The sequence below is a fragment of the Taudactylus pleione genome, unplaced genomic scaffold, assembly GCF_031769625.1.
Source record: "Taudactylus pleione unplaced genomic scaffold, aTauple2 ptg000352l, whole genome shotgun sequence".
NCBI classification, from domain to species: Eukaryota; Metazoa; Chordata; class Amphibia; order Anura; family Myobatrachidae; genus Taudactylus; species Taudactylus pleione.
Window position 1 is genome coordinate 11,748,798 of NW_028284753.1, and position 20,164 is coordinate 11,768,961.

The 20,164-nt window shown below is 47.3% G+C and overlaps 1 long non-coding RNA gene across 1 annotated transcript in view; it reads right to left on the bottom strand.

Moving 5' to 3' along the window:
• The window catches only part of LOC148508660 (uncharacterized), a 34,658-nt gene that overhangs the window by 13,880 nt on the left and 614 nt on the right, over window positions 1-20,164 (bottom strand). Inside the window, exons 2-3 of the long non-coding RNA XR_015869567.1 lie at window positions 18,660-18,762; window positions 1,133-1,168 (exon numbers count right to left, since the gene is read on the bottom strand). This is a non-coding gene — a long non-coding RNA (uncharacterized LOC148508660). The remainder of the gene's footprint in view (window positions 1-1,132; window positions 1,169-18,659; window positions 18,763-20,164) is intronic.

Below are 20,164 nucleotides of genomic sequence, written 5' to 3' on the forward strand. Positions count from 1 at the left end.
CGCTGGCTGCTGCAGGCTTAGCTGGCCTGGCAGGGTGATGAGAGACATGCTGCTGGGCTGCAGAAGGGGGTGGGGCTGGCATCCGGTCTCCTGTACTAGGGGGGCTGGACTAGAAGATGATTGGCATCCACAAGGAAATCTGAGTCTGCAATGAGGAAGGGGCGGGCTGGGCTGAGAAGCACAGCCATAGGTGGCTGATCCCTGGGGAGGGGTCAGCCACCATCAACAAAACAATGTTGGCCTTAGCCCCAGATCCACGGCTGCCAGCTTCCAATCAGTGCTCGCCGCTGGCCGCCGCTGACTCACTTATTTTTTTTTTCAATTGATAATTGATTACACAGGCCCCCAAACGGTCTGGCCCACCGGGGAAACTCCGGCTGAGGTCTACCTCCAATCCGCCCCTGGCTGTACCTATGGAATGAGTAGATTCATTCCAATGCACCTTACATAAACAGACTTCGTCTTTGCTTAATACATTTGTTCCAGAAGAAGGATCAGAGGCCAGATTAATGATTAACAATGCTGTCCCTCATATATAAGGCTGATTTTATACCTTGCTGCCCCTATAGAGTATACTTTATAACATTCTTACCAATTCAGCCTCCAGGGGATTATAGGCTGCAACATTATCACGAGAATAGAAACAAGCTACAGAGAGGAACACAAAGTATAACCTAGTGTAATAGAATGCTGTGAGGGGAATACAGCATATCAAGTATAATCTCTCACTGTGACTTCTGCCACTCTATTGAGGATTGTGTATTTATTCAGTTTAGGAGAAGGTGAAATATGCTCCATTGAGCAACAATCTTGGTCCCGTTCATGTGGAGGTGTCAGTTAGTTATTAATAAGGGATAGACTATTTCCTTCCGCTGCCAGGAGACTTTATCCGGGACTTTCACACATTGGCAGAGTTATGTAAATCCTGAACTAATTGTTATAAGGGAGTTTATTCACCACAATCCAGGCTTAGAGTAATTGTTTAAGATGATATTGTAGAATAATATGTGTTATAGCTATATGAAATAACCTTGGATTACATTGACCAGCATATGCTGAATTTGTAACTGTATGTTGATTTCTTTTATAAATAATATAATAGAAAACCATTTACAATTCGCGAGTCACTTACCTGAAATAGTGTCGACGAGCTGTTTAGAACCAGGACCTGAAAGAACATAATCGATTGGGTTTGTCAAATATTGAAAATTGTATTGTATGAACACTATATACACTAACACCCCACAACTTGTCATTACTCTGTATGGGCTTTCCCAGGTTGGCCTAAATATTTTTCATAAAATATAAATCTGCGTGGAGGCACTGATATAAGGGTACCTCACATAATAGACTGTGAATGGTAGGTACATCCTAGGATAATCGTAACATAACCAGGTGTCCCTTTAGGGGTTAAAGGGAGGGTTACAAGCAGAAATGTTGTTATTGATGAAAACTCTGTGTGTCAATCATTTCATGAAACTACAGAAGCAGAACAGCTTGAGGAAGAAGTTCAAAAAGCACCACCAGAGGATAAGGAAAATGAATTTGAATTTACTATAGATGATCCAGTTATCACCTTTGCCTTTGGTCAGTAGTTCTACTAGGCAGAACAAGAATATACTATCAAAGTTTTTATCTTGTCTCGGACAGCACCGCAACCTGAGCCAAAATCCAGGAAAGAGATGCAGAAACTGCCTACCCATGAGAAGGAAAAATGTATAAAAGCTGAGGATGAAGATATGAAACCTCTCAAACAGCTCCAGACATGGGATCTTACAGAGTTACCTCCAGGAAAACATGCAATTGGGATGTAAATTGGTTTTAAGACCAAACGTGACTCTGACGGTAAAATTTAAATACAGAGCTGGCCCTGACCAATTTGGTGCCCTAGGCAAGATTTTGACTGGTGCCCTCTAGCAGATAATTTTACCATCAAGCTTAGTGTTCATAGACAGACACCAACAATAACACATTGGTTTATGACTTATTTTTATTGTTAAAGAAACACTTGTTAAATGCACAAAAACTTCAGGGAGATCTCCCCTATTCAAGAAGTCTCCCTGACAATTATTTGCAATGCTGTTTTCTGGCTTAGTGCAGCGCTAACAGCCACGCCACCACCATTTTAGTTGGAGAATTCTGGTTAGCGCGGCTAAACACCCAGCTGAAGGCGCAGTAACCGGCATTCTCAGACTTAAGTGGTTCTAGTCGGTCAATTCAATAGCTTTGGGTAGTCCTTTCCGGGGCTATTCAACTATGGTGTAGTGTGTCAACTGCAGTGAACTATTTTGCAGTTAATCACATCAATATTAAGACTTTGGACACCCCAAATCCGCCGGGCTAGATTTGGGGACATCAAGACTTTAAATTTTTTTTATGCAAAAAAAGAAGTTTTAAAAATATAAATATAGATCTTCACACCCAAAATCTGAAAAAGGGAAACGGATGTACCTGGTCTTATATATTGGACGATTTGATTATTGCCCATGTAAAAGAAGAGATCACAAAATTAAGTTAACTTCTAGTTAAGATCTAGACTCACTGAAAATAAAGACCTGGGAAAGGTGACATACTATCTAGGAAGTAGGTACAATGAAAACCATAAGTAGCCTACTAAAATTGATACAATTCTCAATCAGTTTGGAATATCAGAAGCAAAAGGTGTGAGAAGACCAATGGAAATGTCATATCTTAAATTAGAAGGACATATCTTATCAAATAATCAGTAAAGACAAACAATGGGGACACTTTTATAAGTGGCAACTACTGCAAAGCTTGATATTTCAGTAACTATGTGTCATCTTTGTAGACATGTGAGTAAACCTTATCAAAGAGATTGGAATAAAGCTGGGTACACACCTAAAAGATATATCTGCATATCGACTGAACTTGAATTGCAAGGGTATGTACTATGTAGATGCAGATTGGGCAGGTGGAACAAAAAGACAATGAACACCAAGGAAAGGTATTTTACAGGCACTGGTATGTGATGTTAGACCAAGCAGCTACTTACAAAAAGGGATAGTCAGTCCCTATATAGTACACTGAATAAATAGTAGGGTTATTCTATTGTGTATGTTAATAAAATCAATGCATGTACATCTAAATAGAGGTAAAACAATACATGTAATAGATATTAAATAAGATTCTCTTAAAAAGAGCAAGCAAATAAATTCACCCACAACATCAACATATATGTAAAGTTCAATTGTTTCCTGTTCCTACAGTATATCATGCCTCCTGTGTATTAACTGGAATTGCCAGAAAATAAAAGTCAATATAAAGGACTGTCCAGTAGGCATATATTATTTACCAATTCCTAGTCTTTAAGGCGTATAGTTGTTCCCATGCAATAGTATAGCCCTCAGAAGGTAACAGTGTTTGTATCACTTTCTTACACTGATAGAGGGAGTCTTTGAAGCGTGTGGTTGTCCCAACGTAAGGGGCAGCCCTCAGAGAACCACGGTGGCCGTGTATGGCGCAGTCCAAAAAAATAAGTATTTGCTGGTTTAATCTCCAGTGGTAAATGTAATTATCCTCTGTATCACGGGGGCTGGTTCAGGCAGATTAGCAGTAATTCTAAGGATTTTCCTACCTTTAGCCATCTGCCACTTTATTGTTGGAATTTCTGATGCTTTTCGCTGCATATAATTGCAGCTTTTTTTAAAGGTTTCTGGTGTGTGTCTGGATCGGCATTTTTATACCTGACCTAATATGGCTGCTCGTTAACACTTGGTTACAATCATCTAAGCAATTAAAAATATAATAGACATATCTAAAATTCAGAGATAAAGAATATATATATGGAGGCAGACCTATTATTTTAAAAATCAAACACCGTATTGGTCTATTTTGATAAATCTATTCATATATGTATATGTGAACATCTATTTACAGCACTTCCAAGTCTCAGCGTTCGCTTACATCATGTGGTGCAATGCAAACCATGTATGATCTAATAGGACGTTGTGGGTGGAGCTACATCATGGGTGGGGCATCAATTGGTGCGTAAACCAGTTAAAAAATTCTCAAAGTTTGGGCTGTGCGGATGGGTGTTATGCATCAAACCATACAAATCAGAGCTGCATTTACCCTTCATGGGGCCCTAGGCAAGTTACTGGTCTGGGACCCCCCACCCAACCCTACAAGAAAAAATAAATAAATACAAAAATCAACATAAACTGAAGATATCCTGCAAGGAATAAAGCATTTTTTTGTATTTATTTAAATTTGCTGAAAGAACAGGTATTGTGGCGATACAAGTACCACCATAATACTTGTGCTGTTAATAATGGGGAAGCTTCACTGGTGAAAACTGGCGTATTTTACTCCCGTCAGGGATTTCACCAAAGACAGCAGCATTATAGAGAAATAAAATTAAAACAGAAGATTGTGCTCACCTGCCATCCTCGGGTTTACTGTAGGTGATGGTCAACGATCAGAAGCGGCGTGGAATAACCTGAGAATCAGGGTCGTGTCTAGGGGCAGGCGGCCCGTGCAATCGCACGGGGCGCGCCGCCTCTGACCTCTGCAGCAGAAATAGAATATTAACTGCCGGGCGCCCGCTGAGATTCAGTTACCAGCGGGCGCCCGGCAGAGCAGAGCAGCCGGAGAGACGGAGGCTCCGGCTTCCGGCTCCCCCAGTGTGCACTATGGGAGGACGTGATGACGTCTTTCCCATAGTGCAGAGGAGCAGCCGAGCGGAGCGGACGCCGGAGCGGGGCTGAAGGTAAGTGTTACTGTTTTTTTTTTTTATGTGCAGGCAGCCTGGGGACATTACTCTGGGGGCACTTCTGCGGGGGGAGACACCACTACTGGGGGCAGGCACTACTACTGGGGACATTACTCGGGGGGCACTGCTTAGGAGGTACCACTACTGGGGGCATTACTCAGGGCCTGGGGGCACTACTACTTGGGGCTTTACTACTTTGGGCACTAGTACAAAGGGAGCATTACTATTGGGGGGACTAATACAGGGGCATTAATACTGGGGACACTATTACAGGGGGCATTACTATTTCGGGCAATACAACTGGGGACACTACTACTGGGGCACTACAGCAGGGACCATTACTATTGGGGGCATGACTACAGGGGGCACTACTAATGGTGGCATGGCATAGGGGGCACTACTACTGGGTGCACTGTATAAAGGGCATCACTACTGTGGGCTCTGCATAAGTTGCACTACCACTGTGGGCACTGCATAAGGGGCATAAATACAGGGGACACTGCATATGGGGACAACTACAGGGGGCACTGCATAATGGGCACTTTTGCCTGAGAGCCAGTGGGGGGGAAGCCTAAAACCTGTCGGGATGGAATGGCAAGGGAGGGGGCTGGAATGAAGTGTGTATTATGTGAATCTTGTTTTTTCAATGTGTTTTATGTGGTTCTGGATTTAATGATGTATTTGAGGTAGGGATGAGCGGGTTCGGTTCCCTGAGAACCGAACCCACCCGAACTTCGGGGATCCGGGGCGATCCGAGCCCAAGCTCGGATCTCCCTGTCTGCCCCGGATCCCTCTCCCGAGGCAAAACCTCGAGATCTGCTGTCGGATCTCGAGGTTTTGCCTCGAGCGGCCATTTAAAAAAAAATGCCTTTGCCTTTAATGGGCAAAGTGCTGATTGGCTGACAGAGCCGTCTGTCACGGCTCTCAGCCAATCAGCATTATGGTGCTCATTTGCATGTAGCACGGACTCGTGAGATCCGTGCTACATGCATCTGTGTGATTGACAGTGACACAGAGCACAGATGGGTCAGTGAGACCCGTCTGTGCTGCTGTGTATTTCAATGACACAGATGCACGCACGGACCAGGAGATCCGTGCTACTTGCATCTGTGTCATTGACACAGAGCACTAACGGGTCCGTGAGACCCGTCTGTGCTGCTGTGGTAAAAAAAAAAATAAAAACCTGTGTAAAAAGAGAAAAAAATGGCGTGCCCCCCCCCAAAAAAAGAGCAACCAGCCCCGGGCATTAGTGACCCAGTGCTGGGTGTGCTTAAATACAGGGGACAAACGACATAGGGGTCCCCTGTACTTAAACACAACCGGCACTGGGCTAGTCAGAACCAGAGCTGGTTGCCAAAATACGGGGGACAAACGACGTAGGGGTCCCCCGTATTCTGCGCAACCAGCTCTGGGCTCTGATCCGGTCCTGGTTCTGGAAATACAGGGGAAAAAAATGAGTAGGGTTCCCCTGTATGTTCCAGAACCAGCACTGGACTTTTTCTAGCGGGGGGCTGATGCCACAGCCAGGGGAGCCCTTTCACCGGGCCCCCCAGCCGCAGCATCAGCCCTGACCGCTAGTCAGCCCAGGCCGGGGATCCCTGGAGAGCTGGGGACCCCCCCAATAAAGGGGTCACCCTCTCCAGGGCTCCCCAGGCCCATGCTGATAGCCCGGGGCTATCCCCGCCACCCCTGGTGGCGGTGGGTGGCGGGTTGATTGTGTGGTGTGGTGTAAATAAAGAATATCAAACATTGTCTTTACAAGTAGAACTGCAAGTCCCAGCAAGCCTGCCCCGCATGCTGGTACTTGGAGAACCACAAGTACCAGCATGCAGGGCATTACGGGCCCACTAGTACCTGTAGTTCACCTGTAAAAAAATGTTTAAAAAAAACACAGGACACACACACCGTGACAGTATAAGTTTATTAAACATACATACACACACACACATGTACACATACTCACCTATGTAACCCTGTAGCATCGGTCCACTTGTCCGGTAAAGTATCCATAGGGGACCTGTGAAAAAAAACATACTCACCATCTCCTATGCGAGGTTCTGTCCTCTTCGTTCCAAAGTAGGCATCCCCGGACTTGGCAAAAAAAAAAAAACGAAAACGCGATCCACGAACTTAGTACCGTTCTATAGAACGGTACTTCCCGAATGAGAGCTTAGCGGCGGGGTATCACCATGGAAACCCCGCTGCTAAGCGTTCATTGGCTGAGAGAGGCCATCTCCCGTCTCTCTCAGCCAATGAACGGCTCCCTCCATTGTAGTCAATGCTGGGAGCCGCAAGGTTATTAAAGTTTACCCTGCGGTTCCCACCATTGACTACAATGGAGGGAGCCGTTCATTGGCTGAGAGACGGGAGATGACCTCTCTCAGCCAATGAACGCTTAGCAGCGGGGTTTCCATGGTGATACCCCGCCGCTAAGCTCTCATTCGGGAAGTACCGTTCTATAGAACGGTACTAAGTTCGTGGATCGCGTTTTCGTTTTTTTTTTTTGCCAAGTCCGGGGATGCCTACTTTAGAACGAAGAGGACAGAACCTCGCATAGGAGATGGTGAGTATGTTTTTTTTCACAGGTCCCCTAGGGATACTTTACCGGACAAGTGGACCGATGCTACAGGTTACATAGGTGAGTATGTGTACATGTGTGTGTGTGTATGTATGTTTAATAAACTTATACTGTCACGGTGTGTGTGTCCTGTGTTTTTTTAAACATTTTTTTTACAGGTGAACTACAGGTACTAGTGGGCCCTTAATGCCCTGCATGCTGGTACTTGTGGTTCTCCAAGTACCAGCATGCGGGGCAGGCTAGCTGGGACTTGCAGTTCTACTTGTAAAGACAATGTTTGATATTCTTTATTTACACCACACCACACAATCAACCCGCCACCCACCACCACCAGGGGTGGCGGGGATAGCCCCGGGCTATCAGCCTGGGCCTGGGGTGCCCTGGAGAGGGTGACCCCTTTATTGGGGGGGTCCCCAGCTCTCCAGGGATCCCCGGCCTGGGCTGACTAGCGGTCAGGGTTGATGCTGCGGCTGGGGGGCCCGGTGAAAGGGCTCCCCTGGCTGTGGCATCAGCCCCCCGCTAGAAAAAGTCCAGTGCTGGTTCTGGAACATACAGGGGAACCCTACTCATTTTTTGTCCCCTATATTTCCAGAACCAGGACCGGATCAGAGCCCAGAGCTGGTTGCGCAGAATACAGGGGACCCCTACGTCGTTTGTCCCCCGTATTTTGGCAACCAGCGCTGGTTCTGACTAGCCCGGTGCTGGTTGTGCTTAAGTACAGGGGACCCCTACGTCGTTTGTCCCCTGTATTTAAGCACACCCAGCACTGGGTTACTAATGCCCGGGGCTGGTTGCTCTTTTTTGGGGGGGTGCACGCCATTTTTTTCTTTTTTACACAGGTTTTTTTTTTTTTTTTTACCACAGCAGCACAGACGGGTCTCACGGACCTGTCATTGCTCTGTGCCAATCACACAGATGCATGTAGCACGGATCTCCCGGGTTCGTGCTACATGCAAATGGGCACCATAACGCTGATTGGCTTCCTGTCTGCCACTGCAGTGCCACTCCTAGATGGGCCACGTGTTTGTGCCGCCCCCTTGTGTCGCTTAGCATAGTCATCCAGCTTCCTCGGTACAACCTTTTGGCCTAAAAACAATATTGTGAGGTGTGAGGTGTTCAGAATAGAGTGGAAATGAGTGGAAATTAATGTTATTGGGGTTATTAATAGCGTAGGAACAAAAAAAGGCCCATTTATGTGATTTTAGCGTTTTTTTTTATTTTTTAAGAAAAAATCCAGATCCAAAACACAAAACCCAGAACCCAAAACACGGAAGGGTGGTTTTGGCAAAACCAATCCAGATCCAAAACACGAAGAAAGATCCAGATCCAAAACCAAAACACGAAAAGTGTCCGGTGCACACCCCTAATTTGAGGTGGATGTGGTTTTAAAACGTAGTTTATGTGCCTCTGGCTTTTCCAATATATTTTATGTGGCAATGGTTTGTTGCAGTGTATATTATGTGGAAGTGGTTTGTTGCAGTGTATTTTATGTGGATCTGGCTTTTATTTTCAATGTGCTGGGTTCGCTCCCAACGCGACTAAAAACGAGTGTGATGCAAGGTCATACTTCTGCAAATGTCACACCAAAGGCATACACACAGAAATGCAGCGTGGGCTTGTGATAGCTAGGCCACACCCCATTTTATGAGCGCGCGCCTACGGCTATGTCTTTTGTTTGACTAAATATATTTTTCAGCGCATTGCCCCTGACAGGTTAGCCAACCCAGTACTCACAGTGGCTGTCATTCTGTGGTCTTTTGAGATCACACTCCCTTACTGTGATACCACACCCCCTTATGATGAGGCCACACCCACTGCACAATATTACTGCTTCGAGGGGGGGGGCGCATTTTGACTGCTCGCGCTGGGAGCCTCAAACCCTAGAAACTGCCCTGCTGAGAATGGCACGTAAGCACAAGCTTTTGTTTTCAATTATTTTTTTTCTCTATAATGCTGCTGATACTGGTGACATGTGCAGAAGGATGCCAGAGGGACTTCAGCGGTCCTTTGCATTTTCCTCCATGCATACCAGCGTAATCAATGCTGGCATGCATGCGAAGAGTGGCCGGATGCATCGTATCTTGAATGCAATGCATCATGCACCCCTCCCCATGGAGACATACACACCTGTGACTGGGGGGGGGGGGAAGGAGACATACACACTGCTGACTAGGTGGAGCACATGGAGACATACACACTGCTGGTGGGGGGGAGGACATGGAGACATACTGTACACACTGCTGGTGGGGGAGAGGGGGATATGAAGACATACACACTGCTGGTGGTGGAGAGGGACATGGAGACATACACACTGCTGGTGGGGAAGGGGGACATGGAGACATACACACTGCTGGTTGGGGAGAGGGACATGGAGACATACACACTGCTGGTGGAGGGGACATGGAGACATACACACTGCTGGCGGGGGGGAGGGGACATGGAGACATACACACTGCTGGTGGGGGGGGGGGGACATGGTGACAAACACAGTGCTGGTGGGGGGGAGAGGGACATGAAGACATACACACTGCTGGTGGGGGAGAGGGATAAGGAGACATACACACTGCTGGTGGGGGAGAGGGACATGGAGACATACACACTGCTGGCGGGGGAGAGGGACATGGAGACATACACACTGCTGGTGGGGGAGGGGGACATGGAGACATACACACTGCTGGTGGGGGAGAGGGATATGGAGACATACACACTGCTGGTGGGGGAGAAAGGGACATGGAGACATACACACTGCTGGTGGGGGAGAAGGGGGCATGGAGACATACACACTGCTGGTGGGGGAGAAGGGGACATGGAGACATACACACTGCTGGTGGGGGAGAAGGGGACATGGAGACATACACACTGCTGGTGGGGGAGAAGGGGACATGGAGACATACACACTGCTGGGAGGAAGGGGGAGCACATGGAGACATACACACTGCTGGGAGGAAGGGGGAGCACATGGAGACATACACACTGCTGGGGGGAAAGGAGGAGCACATGGAGACATACACACTGCTGGTGGGGGGAGGGGAACATGGAGCTATACACAGTTACACTTGTGGGTGAGAGGGGGAGCACATGGAGGCATACTGTATAATGTGAAGGAAAGAGCCAGGCAGTGGCAGAGCTGTTGAGACAGCATACCTCAGAACTTTTGTAGTCCGTGAAGAGGGACCTTTTGCGTGCCTGAAAAGGGGGCGGGGCTTCCTGAAAAAGGACGGCATCTAGAAAATGGGGTGGATCCTCGCAGCTACCCCAGTTTATGTCACTATAGGGGGCATGCCCAGCACTCTCCGAGATGCTGGGCATCCCCCAGGCTCTCCCTATACTGGTGAACAGATGCCGTGCGCATGCAAAGCAGCGGTATGTGTTCTCCCCAACCTCCCACCACAAGAAACTGTGGCCCGTGGGTGGGACAGTCCCAGAAAAACGGGACTGTCCCGCTAAATGCGGGACAGTTGGGAGATATGAGACAGAAAGGACAGAGGGGAGAAGGAGCTCAGAACACTTACCTTAGAGCAGTGGTTTCCAAACTGTGTGCCCTGGCACCCTGTGGTGCCTCGGGACACTTGCAGGGTGTCTCAAGTTGGTAGTCCAGAACCAAATCAAATTATTTATGGTCAATGTAATGTAAATATGTGGACAAACAGAAGCGCAAACCTGTCACCCACTACATAACTGAGCCTAAGGATGACAGGTCAGCACAATTTACTTCACTTTACACTTTACATTTTTTTCTGAGTTTTTGTCAATAACAAACTTTTGGCTTATGCGGCCCATACACGGTGCGATAAAGTAGCCGATCCGATGGATTGGTACGATATCGCACCGTGTATGGGCCTGATATCATGCAAAGTGCACTCCAGTGGGGTCGTACATGGCATCGCCTGATCGCACTGCAGAACCATGCAAGCAGGGGATGCAATGTGTGATCCCATGTATTGCTATGCAGGTGAGGGAGGGGGGAGCCGGCATATCGGGCGGTCGGCCACCCAATCACAACGTGTGCGGACCTCCATATATGTTGGATGTAGATTCCTCCTGTCGCCTCATCACACCGTGCATGGCCGGCCTTAGGGGTGCCGCGAAAACAATTGTAATACTCTAGGGTGCTGTGGTTCAAAAAAGATTGGGAACAACTGCCTAAAGCTGGCCACACACTAGACCAACTTACATCCAACCAGCCAACTTGTTGATTGGTTGGAATGAAAATCTGGTAACGTATTGGAGTAAATAATGATCAGCAATTTGCTCCTAAATGCCAGAAAACAGATGAAAATGGTAATTCAAACAAGTTTGTTAAATGTTTGTTCTAAACCATTTGTTCAAACAACAGTTTTGGTCCATTTTCCAGTGTTTGGGAGCAAATTGCTGATTGTATTCCTTACCAGATTTTCATTCCAACCAATCAACTAGTTGGCTGGTTGGACAGATAATCTTTAGATGTGTGGCCAGCTTTAGAGTGCATGTGTGGCCAGTTGTGGGTCTTTAATGGAGGAGCCCCGTCATTTTCCACTGTCCCTCCATGCTGGGGCTAAAGGTGGTGGGCACAATGCATCATTGTGCCCTCCCCAAACTCCATCAGTGCTGGCGGCTCCACCTACTCCTTGCCCCTGCCTGAAGGCAGCAATGTCAGCCAGCTAGCCTGATGCAAATACAGAAATATAGGAGAGAAAACTGTTGTAAATTCACATACACAGAAAACCAGAATCTACACGAAATATATAGGGAAATTCATGTTGATCCTAAATATACACACTACATATACACACACACACACACACACACACACACACACACACACACACACACACACACACACACACACACACACACACACACACACACACACACACACACACACACACGTGTATATATTAGGGGTGTGCACCGGCCACTTTTCGTGTTTTGTGTTTTGGTTTTGGATCTGGATCTTTCTTCGTGTTTTGGATCTGGATTGGTTTTGCCAAAACCACCCTTCCGTGTTTTGGGTTCTGGGTTTTGTGTTTTGGATCTGTATTTTTTTGAAAAAAAGCATAAAAACAGCTAAAATCACAGAATTTGTAGGTTTTTCTGCTCCTATGCTATTATTAACCTCAATAACCTTAATTTCCACTCATTTCCAGTCTATTCTGAACACCTCACACCTCACAATAGTGTTTTTATGTCCAAAAGGTTGCACCGAGGTAGCTGGATGACTATGCTAAGCGACACGAGTGGGCGGCACAAACACGTGACCCATCTAGGAGTGACACTGCAGTGGCAGGCAGGATGGCAGTTAGAAAAACTAGGCCCCAAACTGTACATAATGCAAAGAAAAAAAGAGGTGCAAGATGGAATTGTCCTTGGGCCCTCCCACCCACCCTTATGTTGTATAAACAGGACATGCACACTTTAACAAATCAATCATTTCAGCGCCAGGGTCTGCCACACAACTGTGGCTGAAATGATTGGTTCGTTTGGGCCCCCACAAAACAAGCTGGCAATTAATGTGTCCCTGCACAAACTGGCTCTACGGAGGCAAGATGTCATCCTCATCCTCCTCATCCACCGATTCCTCACCCTCTTCAGTGTGTACATCCTCATCCTCACAAAGTATTAACTCGTCCCCACTTGAATCCACCACCACAGGTCCCTCTGTACCTTCTGGAGGCTGGTCTCCCTGGAAGAGCTGATAATTCATTTTGATGAACATCATCTTCTCCACATTCTGTGGAAGCAACCTCCTACGCCTTTCGCTGACAAGGTTCCCGGCTGCACTAAACACTCTTTCGGAGTACACACTGGAGGGGGGGCAACTCAGGTAAAATAGAGCCAGTTTGTACAGGGGCCTCCAAATTGCCTCTTTTTCCTGCCAGTACAGGTATGGACTGTCTGACATGCCTACTTGGATGCTGTCACCGATGTAATCCTCCACCATTCTGTCAATGGTGACAGTATCATATGCAGTGACAGTAGACATGTCAGAAATTGTTGCCAGGTCCTTCAGTCCGGACCAGATGTCCAAACTTGGTCCTGCCTGCCCTGCATCACCGCCAGCGGGTTGCTTAGGATACCTAAGTTTTTTCCTGGCAGCCCCAGTTGCGGGAGAAAATGAAGAAGGAGCCGTTGACGTGTCACGTTCCGCTTCAGCTGACAGTGTGTTCACCAGCAGGTCTTTGCACCTCTGCAGGCTTGTGTCGGCCGGAAAGAGAGACACCACATAGGCTTTAAACCTAGGATCGAGCACGGTGGCCAAAATGTAGTGGTTGATTTCAACAGATTGACCACCCTGGAATCCTGGCAAAGCGAATGAAGGGCTTCATCCACAAGTCCCACATGCCGAGCGGAATCGCTCCGTCTTAGCTCCTCCTTCACTTTCTCCAGCTGCTTCTGCAAAAGCCTGATGAGGGGAATGACCTGACTCAAGCTGGCAGTGTCTGAACTGACTTCACGTGTGGCAAGTTCGAAGGGCTGAAGAACCTTGCACAACACGGAAATCATTCTCCACTGCGCTTGAGTCAGGTGCATACCCCCTCCTTTGCCTATGTCATAGGTGGATGTATAGGCTTGTATGGCCTTTTGCTGCTCCTCCATCCTCTGAAGCATATAGAGGGTTGAGTTCCACCGCGTCACAACCTCTTGCTTCAGGTGATGGCGGGGCAGGTTCAAGAGTGTTTGCTGGCGCTCCAGTCTTCGGCACGCAGTCGCTGAATGGCGAAAGTGGCCAGAAATTTTTCGGGCCACCCAAAGCGTCTCCTGCACGCCCCTGTCGCTTTTCAGAAAATTCTGCACCACCAAGTTTATTGTGTGAGCAAAACATGGGACGTGCTGGAATTTGCCCAGATGTAATGCCCGCACAATATTGGTGGCGTTGTCAGATATCACAAATCCCCAGGAGAGTCTAAGTGGGGTAAGCCACTGGGCGATGATTTCCCTCAGTTTCTCTAAGAGGTTGTCGGCGGTGTGCCTCTTACTGAAACCGGTGATACACAGCGTAGCCTGCCTTGTAACGAGCTGGCGTTTCTGAGATGCTGCTACTGGTGACGCTGCTGCTGTTGCTGCGTAAGGTGATACATCTACCCAGTGGGCTGTCACAGTCATATAGTCCTTAGTCTGCCCTGTTCCACTTGTCCACATGTCCGTGGTTAAGTGGACATTGTGTACAACGGCATTTTTCAGGACACTGAGGACACTTTTTCTGACGTTTCTGTACAGTCTCGGTATCGCCTGCCTAGTGAAGTGGAATCTAGACGGGATTTGGAACCGGGGACACACTACCTCCATCAATTGTCTAAATCCCACTGCACTAATGGCGGATACCGGACACACGTCTAACACCAACATAGCAGTCAAGGCCTCAGTTATACGTTTTGCTTCAGGATGACTGCTGTCGTACTTCATCCTCCTCGCTAAGGACTGTTGGAGGGTCAATTGTTTAGTAAAAGTAGTGGTGTTCCTACTTCCTCTCTGGGATGATGAACGACTCCCAGCAGCAGCAGCAACAGCAGCAGCGGCAGCAGTAGGCGTAGCAATGCAGGATCCTCCGGAGGAATCCCGGATAGGAGAGTCAGTCATGCCAGTGATATGGCCTGCAGGACTACTTCCGATCCTGACTAAGGAGGAAATTGACGAGGAGGGAGTTGACGGTGTGGTTTGCAGGCGCTTGGATACAACAGGACAACGGGATTTAGGTGTCCCTGGACTGCTTACGGTCTGAGCCAAAGTTTCTGAACTTGACAGTAACTTTTTATGAACGCGCTGCAGGTGCCGTATAAGGGAGGATGTTCCTAGGTGGTTGACGTCCCTACCCCTACTTATTTCACCTTTACATATGGTACATATGGCAAGACAGTTGTTGTCCGGATTTGGATAGAAATATTGCCAGACCAAAGAGGTGGAATGTTTGGTCTTCTGCCCAGGCATGACCGTGATGGGCTTTTTCATCCCACGGACAACAACTGTCTCCCCCGGAGCCTGATTTAAACAAACCACATCACCATCAGAATCCTCCTCGCCAACTTCCTCCTCAGCGCCAGCTACACCAGTATCCTCATCCTGTTGTACTTCAACAGTGACATCTTCAATTTGCATATCAGCAAGTGGACTGTGGGTGCTCCTTTCAGCACTTGCAGGGGGCGTGCAAATGGTGGAAAGAGCCACCTCTTCCCGTCCAGTGCTGGGAAGGTCAGGCATCGCAACCACCACCACACTTGGACTCTCTTTGGGGATTTGTGATATCTTCTTAGAAAGCACAGTTCTTCGCTGTGCTTTTGCCAGCTTAACTCTTTTGATTTTTTTAGTGGGAGGAGTGCTTCCATCGTCATGTGAAGCTGAACCACTAGTCATGAACATACTAGGGATCGACCTTAGCCGTTCCTTGCCACTCCGTGTCGTAAATGGCATATTGGCAAGTTTACGTTTCTCTTCAGCTGATTTAAATGTCTTTTTCAAGGTCATTTTCCTGAACTTTGCCATTTGGGATTGTATGTGCCCTCTACTATGACATTGGGCATCGGCCTTGGCAGACGACGTTGATGGCATGTTATCGTCTATGTCATGACTAGTGGCAGCAGCTTCAGCACTAGGAGGAAGTGGTTCTTGATCTTTCTCTATTTTATTTTTATCGGAGAAAGTTTGGTCCTCCATTTATGTTATATCGATTTGATATATACGTGCGGCTAAACACAGAAAATAAATTTTTTTTTGGTTCGGACTGGAGTGTACTTTGTGGGTTACAGCACCCTTTAACGGTCAAGCCAGCCGGCCCTTTACTTATGACACAGGCGCACTCTTGGCACTACTTTGTTGATGCACGTGCGGCTACTGCGCACACAATTCACAAACACAGAAAATAATTTTTTTTTGGTTTGGACTGGAGTGTACTTTGGGGGTTACAGCACCCTTTAACGGTCAAGCCAGCCGGCCCTTTACTTATGACACAGGCGCACGCTTGGCACTACTTTGTTGATGCACGTGCGGCTACTGCGCACACAATTCACAAACACAGAAAATAATTTTTTTTTGGTTTGGACTGGAGTGTACTTTCGGGGGTTACAGCACCCTTTAACGGTCAAGCCAGCCAGCCCTTTACTTATGACACAGGCGCACGCTTGGCACTACTTTGTTGATGCACGTGCGGCTACTGCGCACACAATTCACAAACACAGAAAATAATTTTTTTTTAGGTTTGGACTGGAGTGTACTTTCGGGGGTTACAGCACCCTTAACGGTCAAGCCAGCCGGCCCTTTACTTATGACACAGGCGCACGCTTGGCACTACTTTGTTGATGCACGTGCGGCTACTGCGCACACAATTCACAAACACAGAAAATAATTTTTTTTTTGGTTTGGACTGGAGTGTACTTTCGGGGGTTACAGCACCCTTAACGGTCAAGCCAGCCGGCCCTTTACTTATGACACAGGCGCACGCTTGGCACTACTTTGTTGATGCACGTGCGGCTACTGCGCACACAATTCACAAACACAGAAAATAATTTTTTTTTTGGTTTGGACTGGAGTGTACTTTCGGGGGTTACAGCACCCTTAACGGTCAAGCCAGCCGGCCCTTTACTTATGACACAGGCGCACGCTTGGCACTACTTTGTTGATGCACGTGCGGCTACTGCGCACACAATTCACAAACACAGAAAATAATTTTTTTTTGGTTTGGACTGGAGTGTACTTTCGGGGGTTACAGCACCCTTTAACGGTCAAGCCAGCCGGCCCTTTACTTATGACACAGGGGCACTCTTGGCACTACTTTGTTGATGCACGTGCGGCTACTGCGCACACAATTCACAAACACAGAAAATAATTTTTTTTTGGTTTGGACTGGAGTGTACTTTCGGGGGTTACAGCACCCTTTAACGGTCAAGCCAGCCGGCCCTTTACTTATGACACAGGGGCACTCTTGGCACTACTTTGTTGATGCACGTGCGGCTACTGCGCACACAATTCACAAACACAGAAAATAATTTTTTTTTAGGTTTGGACTGGAGTGTACTTTCGGGGGTTACAGCACCCTTAACGGTCAAGCCAGCCGGCCCTTTACTTATGACACAGGCGCACGCTTGGCACTACTTTGTTGATGCACGTGCGGCTACTGCGCACACAATTCACAAACACAGAAAATAATTTTTTTTTGGTTTGGACTGGAGTGTACTTTCGGGGGTTACAGCACCCTTTAACGGTCAAGCCAGCCGGCCCTTTACTTATGACACAGGCGCACGCTTGGCACTACTTTGTTGATGCACGTGCGGCTACTGCGCACACAATTCACAAACACAGAAAATAATTTTTTTTTAGGTTTGGACTGGAGTGTACTTTCGGGGGTTACAGCACCCTTAACGGTCAAGCCAGCCGGCCCTTTACTTATGACACAGGCGCACGCTTGGCACTACTTTGTTGATGCACGTGCGGCTACTGCGCACACAATTCACAAACACAGAAAATAATTTTTTTTTTGGTTTGGACTGGAGTGTACTTTCGGGGGTTACAGCACCCTTAACGGTCAAGCCAGCCGGCCCTTTACTTATGACACAGGCGCACGCTTGGCACTACTTTGTTGATGCACGTGCGGCTACTGCGCACACAATTCACAAACACAGAAAATATATTATTTTTTTAGCACTTGGGGGGAGCACCCCTGATGGACAGAGCACCCCCTGGACAACACTACAGCACCCCTTTAGGACTGGGACACTGCACAGGACTTTGGAACTGACTGCACAACACAGTCCAGCCAGCCCCTATGGACTTTGAAGTAGTGGACACAGCCCCTATTAACAACAGCAGCACAGCACAACACAGCCAGCCCCTATGGACTTTGAAGTAGTGGACAACAGCAGCACTACACTACACTACACTACACAGCACTAACTCCCACCCTCCCTCTTCACTGTCCACAGCCGAGTGAGAAAATGGCGCCGACGCGGGTACCTTATATAGGATCCAAAACCCGCGAGACTCGGAAGGCGGGATGATGACGTTTTGCCTCGATGTCAGATCCGAGTCAGGCGGGAAAAGTCGAGCCTGACTCGGATCGGACTCGGATCGGGGGGGGCTCGGGGGGGTTCGGATTTCAGAAATCCGAACCCGCTCACCCCTAGTATATATATATATATATATATATATACATATATACAGACACACATACAGAAAAGTACGGCACTCAATTATCTCCAATAGATTGCTTCCCGGGTGCCCTCCTCTTTACCAGCATGTAGCTGAATAACAATATGTATGACAGGGTGGTGGCACTCTGGATTGACAACAAAAAGGTCAAAGCAGTGTTATATCAATGTTTCAGCGCTTTATTGCACCTTCGTCAGGAACAGCATTGTAAAAATTACATTAAAACACACTCACCTTATGTACGCGTCCACCATGCTTGCTGAACGCCGCTGCCTGGCTTCCGGTCATTAGGTCGCTGGGCAGTGACGTCAGAAATGTGCCCGGTGATATAAACAAACTGTTAGAAACACATACATTACCAACTACTGCACTATATTAAAGTATGCTGGTAATAGTAACTCGTGGAAACAAAGATTTAATAAACAACATAACATTAATGTTCATCCATGTAAAGATGAATCCTGGTATAAGAAGTACATTCCCACTACTATATAGTATATATATATATACTTGTCCCTAGAAATGTAGCACAGTATACGAAGTATCTATTATGCTTTCTAGCGCAAGGACAAGTACAAAAAACAATGTAGGCCAAGTGTTTCATCAAGGCCACAGGGGGCCTTGTCAATAAATTTTATCTCCAGCTGGAGTACAATTTACCCCTATTGCCTCCTCTGGTCAACAATGGCACCTGATCTATAATGGGGTATTTCAATGTAGAAAGGTTATGTTTTGCCTGGGCAAAGTGTTGTGGCACAGGTTGTTCGCTGAATCCTTTAGCTATGGGCACTCTAATCGCCAAACGGTGGAGCGCAATTTGCTCCTTGAATTGGCGCTCGGTTTTGCCAACATACTGTCGGGCACATGGGTATGTTATAGTATAGACTACATATTTACTAGTGCAAGTGAGATAATGACATATTTTACATTTTCCACCTGAAAAAGGATGATAAAATCTCCTCCCCTCCTGCAGGTAGCGACATTTTAAACAATTAGGGCACTTAAAGCAGCCCGGTTTGGTTTGCATCGAAATAGTTTTTTCATTTTTTTGCTCATGTTAGTGATGTCTGTATGAACAACATGATATTTAATATTTTTGCCCCTATGGCAACAAGACATAAGGGATTTCTGTTTAAGGGTTTTAAATTCAGTGTCTCATCTGAGAAGGGTTGGTTTGGGCTGGAACCAGGGTTGTCTTATAAGTAGTGTGGGCCCTGGGCAAAGCAATGCACTGGGGCCCCTACCCACTGATTTATGGGAAAAAATGTAAATGGTCAATAAAATTAAACCCTCTTGCATGCCCATCAGACTTCCCACACATGCAGAGAGACTCTGCCTGACTGGTCTGAAGCCAGCAGATGAAGTGAAACTGGGACTGAGGTGAGTACTCGTCACCGGGGGGGAATGGAGTGGGGGAGGTTAGATTGGAATACAGTGCAGCGGCGGTCGGCTTATAAAAATATCACAAATTTACAAACTGGCCGCAGGTGCAGGGGGGTGGATTGGCGGGCCCCTACAAGCTTTGGGCCCTTGGGCAACTGCCCAACAAGCCCAATGGAAGAGATGGCCCTGGCTGGAACAGACGTGGGAGGCTGAATTTAGAGATTTGGGAGGTGTGAGTAAACCTGGCTTGAGCCAGTGAGGAGGCAGAGGAGCTGCAGAAGATGATGGGCCCAAAGGTGAGAACAAGAATGGAATGGAACAAGAATGGAATGTCTTTATTAAACAGCAGGTTGGAA